Source organism: Apus apus, chromosome 11 (genome assembly GCF_020740795.1).
Source record: "Apus apus isolate bApuApu2 chromosome 11, bApuApu2.pri.cur, whole genome shotgun sequence".
Lineage (NCBI taxonomy): Eukaryota > Metazoa > Chordata > Aves > Apodiformes > Apodidae > Apus > Apus apus.
The window spans coordinates 10,034,953-10,048,636 of record NC_067292.1 but is presented as its reverse complement, the minus strand read 5'-3'; the positions used below and the strand labels follow the sequence as shown (position 1 = coordinate 10,048,636).

General features: G+C 43.4%; 1 protein-coding gene across 1 annotated transcript in view; it reads left to right on the top strand.

Annotated features, from left to right (window-relative positions):
* The first annotated feature begins 286 nt into the window (after positions 1 to 286).
* Positions 287 to 13,684, top strand: part of CHST8 (carbohydrate sulfotransferase 8) — a 165,907-nt gene continuing 152,509 nt past the window's right edge. Inside the window, exon 1 of the mRNA XM_051629622.1 lies at positions 287 to 386. The gene's annotated coding sequence lies outside the window, so the exon portion shown is untranslated. The remainder of the gene's footprint in view (positions 387 to 13,684) is intronic.

Genomic DNA, 13,684 nt, shown 5'->3' with positions numbered 1-13,684 from the left:
TGCATAATTCAGCAGCCGTGAAGGCCACCGGTGGGGCAGCCAGCGCCACGAAAACGTGTCAAACTTGAGAAGCGACCGGGCCCCTGGAAAGGCGGCGGCGGCGGCACCGGCCGCGCCCTCCCCGTGCCGCGCCGAGGGACGATGCGGGGCCGCTCCCGCCGGCGGCCGCGCCCGCTCCCGGAGGTGCGCAGCGGGGCTGGGGTGGGGGCGGCGGGAGGCGGGGAGGGGGGCGGCGGCCTCCGGTCTCCGGGCGGGCCGTCCCGCTTCGCTCTCCCCTCCCCGCCGAGGATCGCCGGCGCGGAGCCGCGGCTGCGGCGCGTAGAGCGGCGGCGGGCGCGGCGCGGAGGATGCGCTGAGCGCGGAGAGGCGGCGCGGGCGCGGCGCAGGTCAGTGGCGAGTCGCCCCCACGGGCAGGGCTGGACCCCCCCCCTCCGTACCCCCGTCCGCACCCCCGTCCGCTCCCCAACTTTTCCCCGCACCACTTCGGGAAAGTGCCCAAACTTGCGGCGGGGCCCCGTGTGTCTCCCAGCCCTCCCCAGCAGCGCGACCCCCTCACCTCGGAGCCGCTCCGCGACGACGGGGCGAGCGGGCGGTGCGGTAATTAAGAGTGCCGGTAATTGGTGGGCGGAGGGGCAGGTGCGGTGCTCGGGGCTTCCCCCGCCCCGCTCCGATCGCGACCGACCCGGCCCCGCTCGGGCACCGGGGCCGCGGGGCGTCAGCTTCAGGACCCCAACTTCAGGTGGGGGATGGAGCCGGCGTCTTAGCCGGGCGGACCGAGCTCGCGGGGCCGCGTCTGGCGTGGGTTTCTGTAGCGAAAATAACAGGATCTGGTGGAGAAATGCCGGCATCTCCCTAGCCTGGAAATCCAGTTCACCCGGAGTTCCAGCTATGAGTAAGCAGGAGGGGGGTGTTAAGGCACCTTCTCATTTCTAGAGTTTAATTTCAATCTGTAGGGGAGCAAGGCTTTGCTGCTCTCCCGTAGTTTTGCTTCTTGGCAAGACCTCCGTTCCTCTGCCTGGTGGCATTGCCAGCTGGGACCTTGCGATGCCATCTCACATCTCACTCAGCCCCTAAGAACTCACAGACTGACAACACGCCGCGAAGAGTAGTCTTGCCCTAGCCTGTTAGCACCACCATGCCAGCGATGGGCAACCAGACAGCCCAGGCACCTCACTAACATCTGGGATTCCCCAGTGCTGGCTATGGAAGTACCCAGGAGCAGACCCAGTCATAGCCGCATGCTTCTTTTTTTTTTTTTTTTTTTTCTTTTTTTTTTTTTTTTTTTTTTTCCAGCTTTTTGAGAGGTTAGGAAAGCCCCTTATTATAACTGTATGATAATGTTGCTTTCTGTCTGTAGCTGACTTGTGTGCAGACTAACACGCTTTAAAAAAAGAGATGCTAATTTTCTTATGTTAGATGCTTACACTGAAATGCTTGCATTTTATGGCAAGATTTAAAAGTTGCAGCTCTTTCGAGAACAGACTATATATACAGGACAGTGAGGGAGGATGAATGGTAAACCCAAACAGTCTCAGAAGTGAAAATCAGAAATGCAATTGCTAAATCCATTTTGTTTATTAATGATGCTCACCATTTGATTAGAATGCTATCCTCAGTTTATTCTGGGAAGATTTCATTTTGTCAGATGCCTGGCATCTCATCAATTCCATTCATGTCCCTGGGATTTTCTCTTTTTCAGGAGCAGGCCACAGCAGCTCCCTGTGTCAGGGATAACTGTTAAGCTCTTCTTTTGAATTCATGAGCTTCCAAATTAAACTTTTACTGACACCTGATACCTAGCCTGGTTGAGCAGAATGACAGTATAACCCTGGCCACTGGAGCTCCACCACCAAGTGAAATAAATTGCAAAAAAAAATAGGTGTAAAGTTCCCAGGCTAGGTCAGACAACAATTTGAGGGAGCTCTGGGAAACTGTGGTTACTGGAAATCTAATCCAAGTCTGCTTCTAATGGAGCAAACTTTCCAACAGCAATCAGACAGGGATTAAATCCATAGAGTAGACAGCAACGGAGATTAATAATCATAATCATCAGCTAGCTGATGGAATCAAACAGAACAAAATGAGGGTAAACAAAAAACTGGCCTCCCTCTTCCCCTCAAATCTAGTTCCATCCAGTGTCAAGGATCTCTCCTGAGTGCTGGCTTCAAGAGCCAAAAAATTTAGCAGGTGTCATAACATAAGGTCAAGACTTAATTATTTATATGGAGACATCAATCATAGTGTGGGGATGATTTATTTATAAGTCACCAGAGCTGTAAAATGAGACAGTGAATTCCGATTTTCTCCTGCTCATTCCTGAAGGGGACCAGGAGGGTCCGAGCTGTGGCCAACTGACCTTTGGAGCTGGTGGAAATTTCTGCCCAGCCCCACGCAGAGGAGAGTTTTGCTATGCCTTTTAGATCGTGTAACCAGAATGTCACTGGGGAAATCTCATGCATATTTGCTACATCTCGGTTATGAACATTTACTGATTATGGATTATCTGGAGAATTTAGCTTTTTTAACATTATTCAAATTTTTATGCTTATGTAAGCTAATAAGACTGAGGAGATTCAGTAACTACTCTTTGCCTTATGGTATTTGAGAACTATATCCGTTGGGCTTAGCTCAGCATCTTCCAGAATCACTTCTAAAATACTAAAATAGAATTTTTCTGCCTGAAAAATACCCCTATCTGTACTCAGTGTAATGCTCTTTGCTCACAATTAATGCCAAAAATCAATTTGCTAACATGCTTTTTATGTTTCTGCTGATCACAAACAGGATGGCACAGTAAAAGCTTTTATTGCCATCTGATTAGTCCACAGTGGTGGTAAGTAAATAGCTTGGGCTAGTACAGCTCTAAGACTCTCGTGCTGAATGCAGTGAATGCAGAGATGAGCCCAGAGTGCTGAGCACCAGGCATAATCCTGCTCCCAGAATCATTCAGCGAAATTTTATCAACCATATAAGCAGAAACAAGATCAGGCCCTTATGTTTTCTGATCACTGGATGAAATCATGAATGTGCGTGTGGGACATTTCTGAATCTCCTCCTCCTGGTTTTCACACAAAGGGTTAATTACAGCCAGGGATTCTCAGAGATTTGTCCATTTAAGTATCTGTTAAAAGAAATAGTGCTGATGATCTTATTTATGTGATTGTGTTTCAGACGGGGGTGTGACTAACTTAGACTGAATGAAAGTGGTTTAAAAAAGGCAGAATACAGAAAGAGAAAGATGGAAAGGAAAGTTAGGGTAAAAACAAGTAGAGCTAGGAGGGAAGGTTTCTTTTGTTCTCCTCTCATTATCTCAAAACTCTGTGTAGCACCAACCAATAAGCTTTACCATTAAAAAGGACTATTTGGAGCATGAGGAGTATCACAGGGCAGCTCGTGATTCCTCTGAACTTCATGGCAGGATGCCATCTTGGCAAGAGCAAGTCAATAGGCTCTCCTGCACATCCATTATACAGTCCCACTGATCTTAAAAGATGACCATTTATCACTGTATCTCAATGACAGAAATGTTAAAATAATATTTCACTGGTTTTGTAAGAGGGTGTAAATCATGGGTAAAAGGATGGATGAGCTGGCAATGTCTTCAAAGAGCAATTAAGACATTAAGAGTGTGGGAAAATATTTGTAGACATTAACCAATTGATGAGAAAAGTGGAATTTAGGACCTGATTTGGTTATAAAATCTTCTTTGAGCAACCTCTGGATCTTGCCCATAGCATATGAAAATGGAAGATTAATAGTGTTTCTTGTAGGCAAAACCAGTCAGATGCTTGTGTATACTGGGTACATTTATAGCATTTCGTAATGCCAGCAATATTCAATATAAAGAGTAACAGATGAATGTATCATGAAACAAGGCACTAGCAAGGCAGGTGGGAAATAATTTCCAAAACATTGCAATTACCATCTTACTACATTTCTCCCAGCCTGGTTAACATAATATAAAAGACCTAAGGGGCTTTAACCAAAGACAGAGTTAAACCCTTAGGTTGATTCCCACTGATGCAAGATTGAGCCCTACCCACACTGTAGAGGAGGAAAGCCAGGATTCATTGCATGCAGTCCCTGGCAAAGATGGCTTCCACGCTTCTCCATCCCTGTCATATCAGAAGGTAAAAGTGGTGATGAAATCACAGTTGTGTGCAAAGAGGAGAAAGGAGGGGAATCAAATTGTATTGGCTCAACTGCAAGAAAGAAATCACAGATTTCCCCGATCAGACAGATGATGCCTAACTAGGGCTCAAAGCGAACCACGAAGGAAGGTGGCAGATTTCACAAATTAGTCATGGCAAAAATGGTGAATTTCACAGCTTGAAGTGAATTCATGTTATAGGATGAAACAGCACAAAGTGATTAAGAGCTTTAACTGATACAAGTAATAAGCATGTGAGCCTGAGTCATCACACAGCAGCCAACATTTCTCCCTGGCTTCAGCTAAGCCATAGGAGCAACACCTTCATCAACCTCTTCCTGTTTCTGATGCTGAGCAGGAGCTGGTGGGGACAACCACAAACAAACAAGGTCCCACGGACATCTCCAGGAGTTTTCCATCTCCAGGACTCACAATCACAGCAGCCCAATGAGAGTCAGAGCAGCCACTCTGCAAGGAGACATTCTGCTCCACTCCCAGTGCCACCACAGAAACCTGGAGCCATGCCTTTAGTGGCTGAGGATGTGCAATGAGAAGAGGAAACCAGGGGACAGCAAGGTCTGGTCTTCACAGCCTGACCCCAGTGGTGAACAGCAGAGTGGCTGAGAGAGGTTGCAGCAAGGTGGGACACTGTTGCAGCATGCTCCCTGTCATGCTTGTGACAACCTTCCAGGTCTGGCAGTGCCACTTTTGAAGCCATTAGGTGTTGGCACATGCCACCTCCTGATAACCAAGCCACAGTATGTGTCCTTAATAGTAAGCAACCATTAAACAGCCCATTCATTGGCTTTCTTCTGAAGGCCACCCAATTTCCCTTATTTCAGGGATTAAAACCAAACCTCTCTCACAGGTGCTGTTACCTGACTTTTGCTGGCAAAACATTTCAATAGCTGTTACAGTGTGTTTTCAATAAAAGCGCTGTATAGATACTGAAAATAGATACTTGAACCTTACTGTACCATTTGCTTAGACAAAGATAAAAATTCTAGAGAAAAATGTCACCATTATAGCTTAATTTTGTTTCAACGTACACTCTCCTATCATAGTTATTTAAAATCCATAGAGCAAAATGCAAGCAAAAGTGAGTTAATACCAACCAGGATGAGACTGCCCGAGAGAATTCCTCCTCCAGCAGCATGTCCTTCAAACCCTTCCCCTCTGTGGCAGACTCTGGGCCAGCTCTGTCCCCCAGCAGCATGCCCCACAGCAGAGTGGCTTTGCAGGCTGCCAGGAAGGTTAACAAACCCCGGTGCTGGCAGACGGCGCTGAAACTGCAACAAGTCATGAGCCCTTCCGAGAGCAGAGCGTGCCAGCTTCCCTCTCTTTATTGAGGGTGTTCCAGCAGTCGGGTCCGCTGAGCGCAGCTGTATTAACATCATTGCAGGGAGAGGGGAAGCTGTTGAAGTTGCCAGGACCAAAGCCACAGAGGAATGTAATAGAGCAGTGCCAGTTCCTTCAAATCCCACCTGGAAGTTATTAGCCATGCACTGGAGGCAGTGGAACACCTGCATCCCAGAATAACAGAGCCCAGCTGAACCTCGGCTGGGCACCGCGCAGTCACAGCTCTGCTCCTCTTGACCCAGGGCCAGGGGGAGAGGATTTTAAATCGTATGCTGAAGAAACACTCTGAGAGGAAGTGATCACTCCTGAATGAGGATGAGAAAACAAAGTTTGAAAAGAATTAATGTTTCTAAGGCATTTCTGAAGGAATGCCCTTGGACTCCTGGTAGGGAACTAGAAAGGGCCTGAAAAATAGTGTGTGGGGGGGAGAAGCCCTCTTCTCCCAAACTGATTTCAAACTCGGCAGATTGAAGAAACCTTTCAGTAATACTTTGTGGATCAATGCTAATTTGATGCATTGGAGCTCAGCACTGTGCCAATTGATTGTCAGACTGGTATTAACTAGGTACTTTTTAAGTACGTTTATAACTCAAAGTCCCTTAAATATGCAGACCTGACAATTACTGCTCCTCACTTAAAATACTTTTTTTTTTGAAATGTGTATCACAGCATCCATAAATGGTCTTTCACTCTTCATCAGAAAGAAGCCTCACTCTGAGGTATAAGCCCTTGCTCTGGGAGAAGGGGCTGGAGGCTGTGCCTGTGATGAAGACAGAAGGTAGGCAGGGGGGTTGATTTGTGCTGCTAAAGAGCAGCACGACCATGATAAAATCTCTTAGGGCCTGACCTTCCAACCCCCCAATCATACAGTAACCAGTCTCATGGAAATCACTTAATGTAAGTAAATTACACTTGTTGAGAGAGCAGTAATTACTCATGTTGGGAAAGGTGGCAGGATCAGTTACATAAACTTTCTGAATGGTATTTGAACTTGAATGCCTGCAATCTGACATCCACTTAGCTTATAGCTAGGAGCTAAATAAAAGTGACTTTATTTTTTAAGAATTGCCACAGGACATCCTGGTTTTAAAATTTGGGTCCCTTTAATACCTGCACAGAAGTAGTGTGAGAAATGTTGGGTTCTCATTTTATTCAGTGTGACCCTTACATGCAAAAAAACCCCTCTTCTGAGTTGGAGGAATCAAAACTGTAGTTAGCTGGGGACATGTATCTTTAGATTACTAACTTTAGACACCTATTTGTGGATATTTGATTTAATATGCCTTTGTTTTTATATACTGAAATGGCGATACTGCTCAGCTCAAAGAAGATAAATTATTTTTTCTGTTGCCTTTGAGATCTTTAAAGGAAGATGTTACATAAATAATTATTTAATATGCTTTAACAGGATTTTTTGCATGAGCTGCTTGATCTGCCTAAATAAATCAGTATGAGCTGAATTAGTAAATTAAATTCAGAAATGTAAAGGATGCATCAGAAGTTAGAGTACTGCATAAGAAGGGATGAAAGCTGCATTGCTCTTTAATTTGGTAACTGTTGTTTGTGAACCTTTGGATATCTCATTTCATTTCTTAGGCATCACAAAATCTATTTTGTGAAAAGATCTATGAAATAAAGGAAGAAACTGTAAAAGTAGCATCCTGGTCAATAAAACATATGAATCTGCAGACACATACACAGGAGGATGCTGTGAATCTCTTCTTTGTGTTGCAGTTCAGAAGAGCAGTTATTGTTGCCAAAGGCTCAGAGAAAGGAGTACTTACAGAAAGCAGCTCTTCCTTTCTTGCAGCAGAAATGTATTTGCCTGGTTTCTCAAGTAACAGAAAAGATAATCCTGTACTAATCTGCAGTGACTGAGACCTGCTCATCTGCAGGTTACCACAGCATTGGGGTGTAAGACAGAGCATGACCAACTATTATTTCATCCTTAGGTCTCCCACTCCAGAACTTAGTCCATCCAACACAGATTTCTACATCTACCAGCTCTAGGGAAAGTTCTTTCCCTACCATCTCTATGATGTTTTACAAATACTTGGATGCTTTTTTCCAGCTTTCCCCAAAAGTATACTTTGTCACACTCACATCCAAAAAAAACAACTCTCCAGCTACAGAAGCTAGTTTATTACTTTTCTGGCTTTTCTTCACAAGGGCTATTCAGATCACATTGTTAGTGTTTCTGGCTAATAGTACCTTCCCTGGTTGCAAAGCCCTGCCACAACATTTTAGAGAACCAGTTATAACTTAGTAGCAAAATGGCTCACATCTACTTATTAGTAAGGCTGTACAATCCATCTGAGGAAGCTGCTGTCCAATATATTAATACTCTTGCCTGCCTTTACACAGCCCTCCCCAAACCCTACAACATCAATCCCCTGCTCTCCATCACCTTAGTGCCAAGATGGGAAGATGGCAGCTGTCTCAGCACTTAATGCCAGTATTCTTCTTTTGCAGACAAGAGGGAAGGGCTTTGCTTTCAAGCAGACCCTTTTCCCAGAGAGACAGACAATATTATATCTAACATCTTTAAATACATATCTTGGAGTTAACTGTGTGGTGGTGAGATGCAGAGGTTTAGCAATTGTGATACCAAAATTTACATGGCTCATTTAAATTCTGAAGTAACTTTTGCACCCTTAAAATAACAATTCATCCTTTTCTCATAAAAACTATATACTTTTAATGCTTTGGAATAGCACTGCCCATAGCATTTCATGTATGCTGCAGCTTCTGGAGGTCTCAGCACTACTAGGTCCTCTATGTGCATTGAACACATGGGAGCCACTTCCCAAGGAGTGTGGAACTCATGTCCAGTTCTTCTAATTCTGAACCTTACACAGGAGGTCCACAGCACTGATAGAAGTTTGTAAATAGCATCTACAAGGAGTAAATAATTACACTTGCCTGCACTTTATTGTTCTAACTACTTTCCTGTTAACCTCCACTGCAGCATTTTTACTTCAATATACGAGAATCAGCTTGTAGTTCCACCTTTGGTTTACAATAGGAGAAATCTGAGCTTAAGTTAATGTCTGGAGTTATTTGAGGTCTCTCTTATAATATCAGCATGTTGCTAGCACCAAAATTCATCCAGTTTTCATAAATATTTGATACGGCTCTATCATCATCCTCATCATCATTTTGGAAGAGGATCCCCCCGCTATTGCATCCCATTTCTGAGTTGTCATGAAAAGTCAGTTGGTGATATTTCAATCAGAGTGTTCTTATAACAAATTCCATTCAAATTCTGTCTGAAAGGGAGTTAAGGTTTCATCCTGCTGCTTAGAGAATGATATGCTAAATGCAGCTTCCCACGGGCTTGGCTGCAGTCCAGCACTTTGTAATTTATAGTTCTCCTTCCTGATTCTGGCTGTGACCTTGGGACCCAACTCTGAAGTTCCCTCAGCTGCCTGCACTCTTTGTAACACTGCGGTCCTGGAGTCCTCGCGCCCGTCCCACCAAGCAGAGCCCAGCAGTGGGGCAGCTCGTGCTAAATCAAGGGCAGCAGATCTCCAGCACTTGGGCAGGTGGGGAGCAGGGAGCCAAGGGGAATGCTCCTTTTCTCACTTCTGGTAATAGGAGCAAATCACACAACATTGTTCTTAAATGACAGAAATTATTAGCTGACTTCAAAGCATAAAATGCATTTACAGAAGCGGTTTAAATTATATTAGCCAAAGGCATTTTATGTAAAGATAGCCACAAAACAGCTCTAATTGGAGATCTCTAAACAGCTGTTGTGCCCTGTGTATTTATACTGGTAAAATAACTTGAAAGATTATGTTAACATGCAATTAAAAAAAGAAGTTTTAATGCTATTAGTGATCTTATTGATAGTATGCCAAGGTGCCTAAGATGCTTTACTGAGAAATGTGTGTGTTCATGGCCAGAGGAGCTGACAACCCAGATTGTAACATACGTCATTTTTAACAGAAAAAATTATGTAATTGAGAGAAGTTATTGCCCCTTGAAGATTACATTCATTATAAATTGTAGCAGAGATATGTCTTTAGAATTACTGTAGTTCCCTTCAGTTAAATAGCCATTCAGAAATATGATCATTTGAACTTAAGTATCTAGCTGCAGATTGTTTTAAAAAAGTTATTGAACAAAAGCAACCTTGGGGAAAGTGCAGCAGATCCACAGAGCTTTCGTTACTTTACTCTTTCCAGATTTTTCAAGGACATATCTTCTGGAAATATTTGTGTGTACCTATCTGGATTCATTACAATGGGGAATACTTTTAAAATAAAAAAGGTGACTTTTAAAATAATTCTCTTAAAGCTATTTTGGATTTCTTATTTCACTAGTAATTGTTAGGGAGTTTCAGCACAGCAAATGATACGGATTTAGCTTTAAGACATAGAAAAGAAAACTTACGTTTTTGGTCTTCAAAGTATTGCATCATTTTAGTGATTGGCATTTACCCATAAACAAACCTCTATAACCCAGTCAGACCCCTGGCTTTACAGAGATCTCTACTTCTATTACCTGTTGTGAAGACATCAGAGAATCATTATATTAAGCAGTTCTTTGTAAACAAAAACCCAACCAAACCAAGAAACTCCCTCTGCTCATCCCTAAGATACCACTGGCAAAACACACATCAACACCCTGGATCAGGCTAAAAGTGGTGACCCACTAATGAAGAACTTCAGCACAGATTCATTAGGCTTTTCCATTTCACTAATAACACACCAAAAATTAAACAACTGAAAGAGTTTCAGATGCAGTGTTACTACTCCAGTGCTTCTTCTGGACTAGCACTGAAGATGTAGCAGGGTCACATTTAGTATCTCCTATTTGCTTTTGCACAATGTCCTGCAGCTCTTGGTTTTCCCCCAGTCCTGCAAGCACTGGTGGCAGCTGCTGAGCAGTCATGCAGTGATGCTCCATGGTACCTCATTGTAAAGAAAGCACCGAGAGAGGGGTGTCATGAAAAAGATACCTGTTCTCTGGCAAGTTAGGGGCAATGCCCACAAGTGAGCTTTGTGGAAAGGCCCTTAGACAGCAGCAGTGCTGAGTGTGCACACACCTTTGCTGTGGCTCTTCAGAGGGAAAGGGCAACAGGAAGTATTTGTGGATGGTTTCTATCTAAGAGGTTTCTGTGCTGTACACCGAGTATTTATTCTGGCAGTAGCTCTGTAATTGTGCTGTAAACCACCCTGGGTACTGGTTGCTGTGTACCCAGCAGTTTGACTAGATGCCAGCCAATGGCAAGCTCTGTGATGATTGTGTATAATTTCTCAACAGGAGCCCCGTACCTGTGGGCAGCAACAACCTTCCTGCTTCCTCTCACGCTCCTCCAAGCAACTGAACCCCACCTCCAGACTATCTTCTGGACTGGGAACTTGCTGTCATATATTACTAGCACACCTGATGAAGTGTGTTGGGTATGCAACAGAAAAACCTTTCTCTCACATGTTAGAGAACTAATATTAGTCTGTCTCAAATCTGGCTGACCCCATTCCCTTGGATTTCTAGGGCAAAGAGAAGTAGTAGGGAGAGCCTGTGCAGTGGTGACCCACCACCAGAGCTCCTACTCACTTGTTTCCTCTGGGAAAAAAGCCACCTCTTAAAAAAATTCCTGCTCAGCCCTGGACATCTCATTCTTTCAAAGGAGACCAAACAGATTTGGCTTTTGCAGTTTCTTCCAACTTTTCAATGTTGAGTTTTTTCTATGTTTACTGGTATTATTAATGCAAACCTCCAGATCCTCATCCTTCAGTGACTTTGAGATTTCCCTCTCTAATTATAATCTGTCATATCAGCAGCCCTCTTGGCTGGATTTGCCTTAGTAACAACTGCTGCTCCTTCCTGCAGTTTTCCTGACACCTCTGTCAGTGGGATGGAAAGCCAAACTCAGTAAGAAGGGACAACATGGAATCCAATCATGTTTTGATGGGATGGGGGGAGTGCATGATGGATAAAGGAAATAAGTAAAAGAGCAACAGAGGAAGCAGCTGGGCTAGTTCAAAGAAACAGCTCTGCCTTGTAGTTCCATGTAGCACTCTGTGACATTACCTGGAGCATAGCCTGTGAGACCAAGAAGAAAGCTTTCAATCTGATCTAGCTCATGTGTCTGATTAAAGCCTCTCTTTTTCCAATCATATGCCATCTCACTGCTGGCATAAATCTGGCAGTTATGCTACACTGGGCACTTTCCCTGTTTGGCTGTTAAACTGCCCTGTTGCTCTCTTTTGTCAGGGCTCCTTTTTCCCCTCTAACACCTCACCTAAACCTTCTCTTTCTTAGCTTCAGGCCATTGCTCCCTGGCCTACAATTTTCCACAACTGTGAATATTTCCCTCCCTTCATTTCTATTGTTACCTTGAAGGTATTTATAGAGAGTGATCATATTCCCCCCTGAGCTTTCTCTCACTGGACTCTATGAATTTAGCTTTCTCAGCCTCTTCACGCGTTATGTTCTCTAATCCACATATCATTGACCTCCTTTGTTTTCATCTTCTTCTTTTGAAGGTTGATTACTAGAAATACACAGCACCATGGTTTTATGCAGCCATTATTTATATGGATTTACAGTCACTTCCCCAGTTACTTGTATTTTCTTACCCAGCACGGCTGTTTTTGTTTATATTAGTTTACTTTATGACATATCTCTCTCCTTTCAAAATTTAATTTTGAAAATGATAATATACCAAATAACTCTCCATTCTACTGCTAAGGTATCAACAGAAGGCAGGAAGGCTCAAGACAGCAATTAACAGTAAAGACTCTTAAGGTCAATTTTTGTTTTCTGCAAAAACCTTGCCCAAGTTAGGAGCAGCCTTCAGCACAGGGCAGCTCCTCATGTGGGAGGGGGGGACTGTCCTCAGAGATTATGCCTGTGACCATGTAAGGACCTCTTTGTTTGCCATTTTGGAAAGTAAAATCAGCTGCTCTCAGCCATTCAGTTTCTCTATTTAGTGTGCTTTCCTCCTCTTTATTGCTGAAATATGAATTTCTGTCCTGTGGAAAATTAATCTTAAATGAAACCAAAACAAGAAGAGTTTTCATTTTAAAACTTGTCATGAAATAAATACAAAACTTATAGGAAGAAAATTCAACTTTGGGAAAACAGAAATGCTCCATTTAGATGTTTTTGATCTAAAACCTGGATACTGTGATTTGGCTGCACTGACATATCTCTCTGGTAAGTTCTCAGCTCAGCTTATCAGCTCAGTGCCCCACAGGAGCTGCAGGTCCCAGCCCGCTCTGCTCTAAGCTCTCCCCACAAACCCTGCAGGCACTGGGCTCCACCACGCAGCACTGCCTCTTTTCAGCTCACTGCTTTTTCTAAAGTTTATAACAAATTTACAAATGACAAGTGTAAAAAGAAAAAAAGCCTCAGGAAAAGGTTGTATCACATCATGGAAAAGAAGACCATGCCTGGGAGCAAGATCTTCATATGGGAAAAGAATCATAGCTCCCCCAGAGCAACAGGAAGGTTGAGATGAAGAGAGAACTTTGAACCTGAATTCATAAAATTAGGTGAAATTAAGATTTCTAACAACATCAAAGTACTGGAAAATGGAAGAAGCCTCCTACACTATAGCATGTGTGGCTCCATGGATGTGCCCAGGATTAGATTTCTGCACATCTTCCATTCATTCTGATGCCTGTGTAGAACCTGACACTAATGATGTCCCTTGTACAACAGAATAATCTATCAAACTAACCAGTACTTCCCCAGCTTCTTCCTTGTACTTCTCCATCACTCTGAACCAGGGTTTATTTTTACTTTGTTCTTCATTGTTTGAAACAACTGTCTCTATTTGTCCTGGGCTGGTACTGGATTTGCAATTAGGGTTTCAGTACTGAAATCTCATGAGAAAAAAAAATATCTGTAATAATACTAATACTGTGTTTAAAATAACTAGTTCTTATTTCTGCACTTTATTGAAAAAACTCCTCCAATAAGTAATAATAGCAATGTGCACGAGGACTGCTGTCATACAGGGCATGACAAACTTTTTAAAAGAACTCCTGTCTTCATACTGTACAAATATTTATTCTTAGCAATACTGCATATTTTACCAGCACTTCTCCTCACTTAGTTTCAGCAGAGCTGTGACAGGCTTCATATGACAATACAAAATAGATAACTAACATCTGCGGGGCTTGTCCCTGCAAGAACTGAACTCTCTGAATAATCTTT